At 50.8% G+C, this 5000-nt stretch overlaps 1 non-coding gene across 1 annotated transcript in view; it reads left to right on the plus strand.

Moving 5' to 3' along the window:
- Positions 1–3851: 3851 nt before the first annotated feature.
- LOC126444862 (small subunit ribosomal RNA) overlaps positions 3852–5000 on the plus strand; it is a 1909-nt gene continuing 760 nt past the window's right edge. Inside the window, exon 1 of the ribosomal RNA XR_007582797.1 lies at positions 3852–5000. This exon is cut by the window's right edge and continues 760 nt beyond it. This is a non-coding gene — a ribosomal RNA (small subunit ribosomal RNA).

Genomic DNA, 5000 nt, shown 5'->3' on the forward strand with positions numbered 1-5000 from the left:
CCTAAGCGATATTGTACCTTAACCTAAGGTATATCGTACCTTAACCTAACCTACATTGCGCCTTCACCTAACCTACGTTGTACCTTAACCTAACCTACGTTGTACCTTAACCTAACCTACGTTGTACCTTAACCTAACCTACGTTGTACCTTAACCTAACCTACGTTGTACCTTAACCTAACCTACGTTGTACCTTAACCTAACCTACGTTGTACCTTAACCTAACCTACGTTGTACCTTAACCTAACCTACGTTGTACCTTAACCTAACCTACGTTGTGCCTTAACCTAACCTACGTTGTGCCTTAACCTAACCTACGTTGTGCCTTAACCTAACCTACGTTGTGCCTTAACCTAACCTACGTTGTGCCTTAACCTAACCTACGTTGTGCCTTAACCTAACCTATGTTGTGCCTTAACCTAACCTATGTTGTGCCTTAACCTAACCTATGTTGTGCCTTAACCTAACCTATGTTGTGCCTTAACCTAACCTATGTTGTGCCTTAACCTAACCTATGTTGTGCCTTAACCTAACCTATGTTGTGCCTTAACCTAACCTATGTTGTGCCTTAACCTAACCTATGTTGTGCCTTAACCTAACCTATGTTGTGCCTTAACCTAACCTACGTTGTGCCTTAACCTAACCTACGTTGTGCCTTAACCTAACCTACGTTGTGCCTTAACCTAACCTACGTTGTGCCTTAACCTAACCTACGTTGTGCCTTAACCTAACCTACGTTGTGCCTTAACCTAACCTACGTTGTGCCTTAACCTAACCTACGTTGTGCCTTAACCTAACCTACGTTGTGCCTTAACCTAACCTACGTTGTGCCTTAACCTAACCTACGTTGTGCCTTAACCTAACCTACGTTGTGCCTTAACCTAACCTACGTTGTGCCTTAACCTAACCTACGTTGTGCCTTAACCTAACCTACGTTGTGCCTTAACCTAACCTACGTTGTGCCTTAACCTAACCTACGTTGTGCCTTAACCTAACCTACGTTGTGCCTTAACCTAACCTACGTTGTGCCTTAACCTAACCTACGTTGTGCCTTAACCTAACCTACGTTGTGCCTTAACCTAACCTACGTTGTGCCTTAACCTAACCTATGTTGTGCCTTAACCTAACCTATGTTGTGCCTTAACCTAACCTATGTTGTGCCTTAACCTAACCTATGTTGTGCCTTAACCTAACCTATGTTGTGCCTTAACCTAACCTATGTTGTGCCTTAACCTAACCTATGTTGTGCCTTAACCTAACCTATGTTGTGCCTTAACCTAACCTATGTTGTGCCTTAACCTAACCTACGTTGTGCCTTAACCTAACCTACGTTGTGCCTTAACCTAACCCATATTGTACCTTAACCTAACCCATATTGTACCTTAACCTAACCCATATTGTACCTTAACCTAACCCATATTGTACCTTAACCTAACCCATATTGTACCTTGACGTAACCTAATTTGTGCCTTAACGTAACCTAATTTGTGCCTTAACGTAACCTAATTTGTGCCTTAACGTAACCTAATTTGTGCCTTAACGTAACCTAATTTGTGCCTTAACGTAACCTAATTTGTGCCTTAACGTAACCTAATTTGTGCCTTAACGTAACCTAATTTGTGCCTTAACGTAACCTAATTTGTGCCTTAACGTAACCTAATTTGTGCCTTAACGTAACCTAATTTGTGCCTTAACGTAACCTAATTTGTGCCTTAACGTAACCTAATTTGTGCCTTAACGTAACCTAATTTGTGCCTTAACGTAACCTAATTTGTGCCTTAACGTAACCTAATTTGTGCCTTAACGTAACCTAATTTGTGCCTTAACGTAACCTAATTTGTGCCTTAACGTAACCTAATTTGTGCCTTAACGTAACCTAATTTGTGCCTTAACGTAACCCATGTTGTGCCTTAACGTAACCCATGTTGTGCCTTAACGTAACCCAATTTGTGCCTTAACGTAACCCATGTTGTGCCTTAACCTAACCTATATTGTGCCTCAACCTAACCTATATTGCGCCTTAACCTGACGCACGTTGTCGCTGAACCTGCTCTGTAATTGTTATGCAACTCGTTAAATTAGTGTAGTGTTGCCTAACCGCAACCCTCGCAATATAGTTCGCTATTCGCACTGCCCGGTCCCCTGTGTATCGCGTCATGTTAAACACCTTGCAGGTGTTGCTGACTTTCCACATGCTCCTGCTATACACTGTAATGTGGATAGCAGCAGGACGTACATGCCCCCCCCCCTTCCCCCCTGCCTTCGCAAGCTGGTCGTTGAGAAGTTTGCATGTTCAATGCCCTTCGCATGCCGACGTACTCAGCCTACGTTGTGGTACGGCCTGTCACCTGTCCGCCGATGTACGCAAAACCCACAAACTGTACTGCACATTGGTCCGTATGTACTGAATGATACATCGTGGCACATGTGTGACCGTACGACGACTGCGCCTAGCAACGGCAGACCATACAGTCCAAATATTGTGCACGCAGCTACGTGTCGTCTCCCTATAAGAGCTGGATTGCAGTGTGGTACGCCATTCAGACGTGTGGGAGGAACGGACGCCCTGGATGGCGATCAGCATGAGCAGTCTGTTGATGTAGTGGAGCGTGTATTCGGACGTAGTCGTCTCTTCTCACACACCGTGATAGCATGTTGCACCGCGTTCCACATCTGCGACATCCTGCAGAGGCCGGCTGACAGTCGTTCGCGCAATGGACACCGCATACGTACGGGGGCTACCTTCCACGTGTTCTCGAGGCGTGCACATGTTGTTGCGTCTATGTGGGCAGACGTAGTGTGTTGTGACACCTGACACAGGCATGCAATACTCGTTGCAAATGGCGATGGACGTCTACGTTTGCTGGTGACGTTACGCAAATGAACAACAGGTAACCCGTTGTGGTGCGGTTGTTCTCGCTAGAGGTGAATCAGTGTTGGCGACGATCGGTCGAGCTATTAACCGGTTGTTTCAGGGATACCCACCATGCCCACGAACGTGAAAGGGGACCCACCATGCCCACGAACGCGAAAGGGGATCTGGGTGTGAGGCGATACGCGGCGGTGGCTGGGTGGGACCGTCCCCGGCCGGTGAGGGGGGGCCGCCCGGCGTGCTGGCAGCGCGGTGCGTGGGCGCACGCGCTACAGCCGGCTGGTGGGGGCGGCCAGTGGCAGGCGCGCCGGCCGACGGACGCGGCAGGCGGCGCAGCTGCGCGCCGGCGCCCCCTGCTCGCGGCGCCTTGCGGCCAAAGTAGGTCCTCGCGGGCCCGGTGCGAAGCGCGGTGGCCATCTGCAGTGTGCTGGTCCGATTGAGGACTGTGTGCGCTGAGGATGCGCCGCCGCCCGGCGCTCGGCGCCGCGACGCCGTCTGCTGCTCGGTCGCCCCAGCGGTTCTCGCAGGTGGTTTGTATCGCAGCTGTGCGGACGTGTTGGCGCGTGCGCTGTGCTGGGAGAGTTCGCTTCGGCACCCAAGTGGGGCTTTTGTCCTTCTGTGGCGCTGGCGTTGGAGCTGCCGGTCACCGTAGGTGGCGCGTGTTGTCTCCCGCCGGCAATGCCACGACAGCACGCTCCCGGGCCTCTGTCGGCAGCGGCAAGCTCAGTTGGGAGCACGGGTGGTCGCACCTAAAGCGTCTACTCGCCTAACTCCGGGCGATTGCGCCTCTCTCGAACCCGACCAAGTACTTAGGACGGCGCTGCGCGCCGCCGGGACCTGAGAGGGTTTCGAGGTGTGTTGTGCAGGGGAGCTCAGCCTCCTCCTGTTTGCAGAATAATTGAGCGGACGCTTGCGTGTTCGCGCGGGCCCCCGGGACACACTCCCGGGCGGCCGGCTGCTCAGCTCTAGTTGACGCAGCTCCCTGGTTGATCCTGCCAGTAGTCATATGCTTGTCTCAAAGATTAAGCCATGCATGTCTCAGTACAAGCCGCATTAAGGTGAAACCGCGAATGGCTCATTAAATCAGTTATGGTTCCTTAGATCGTACCCACGTTACTTGGATAACTGTGGTAATTCTAGAGCTAATACATGCAAACAGAGTCCCGACCAGAGATGGAAGGGACGCTTTTATTAGATCAAAACCAATCGGTCGGCTCGTCCGGTCCGTTTGCCTTGGTGACTCTGAATAACTTTGGGCTGATCGCACGGTCCTCGTACCGGCGACGCATCTTTCAAATGTCTGCCTTATCAACTGTCGATGGTAGGTTCTGCGCCTACCATGGTTGTAACGGGTAACGGGGAATCAGGGTTCGATTCCGGAGAGGGAGCCTGAGAAACGGCTACCACATCCAAGGAAGGCAGCAGGCGCGCAAATTACCCACTCCCGGCACGGGGAGGTAGTGACGAAAAATAACGATACGGGACTCATCCGAGGCCCCGTAATCGGAATGAGTACACTTTAAATCCTTTAACGAGTATCTATTGGAGGGCAAGTCTGGTGCCAGCAGCCGCGGTAATTCCAGCTCCAATAGCGTATATTAAAGTTGTTGCGGTTAAAAAGCTCGTAGTTGGATTTGTGTCCCACGCTGTTGGTTCACCGCCCGTCGGTGTTTAACTGGCATGTATCGTGGGACGTCCTGCCGGTGGGGCGAGCCGAAGGCGTGCGACCGCCTCGTGCGTGCTCGTGCGTCCCGAGGCGGACCCCGTTGAAATCCTACCAGGGTGCTCTTTATTGAGTGTCTCGGTGGGCCGGCACGTTTACTTTGAACAAATTAGAGTGCTTAAAGCAGGCAAGCCCGCCTGAATACTGTGTGCATGGAATAATGGAATAGGACCTCGGTTCTATTTTGTTGGTTTTCGGAACCCGAGGTAATGATTAATAGGGACAGGCGGGGGCATTCGTATTGCGACGTTAGAGGTGAAATTCTTGGATCGTCGCAAGACGAACAGAAGCGAAAGCATTTGCCAAGTATGTTTTCATTAATCAAGAACGAAAGTTAGAGGTTCGAAGGCGATCAGATACCGCCCTAGTTCTAACCATAAACGATGCCAGCCAGCGATCCGCCGC

This window comes from Schistocerca serialis, unplaced genomic scaffold (genome assembly GCF_023864345.2).
Source record: "Schistocerca serialis cubense isolate TAMUIC-IGC-003099 unplaced genomic scaffold, iqSchSeri2.2 HiC_scaffold_304, whole genome shotgun sequence".
NCBI lineage: Eukaryota > Metazoa > Arthropoda > Insecta > Orthoptera > Acrididae > Schistocerca > Schistocerca serialis.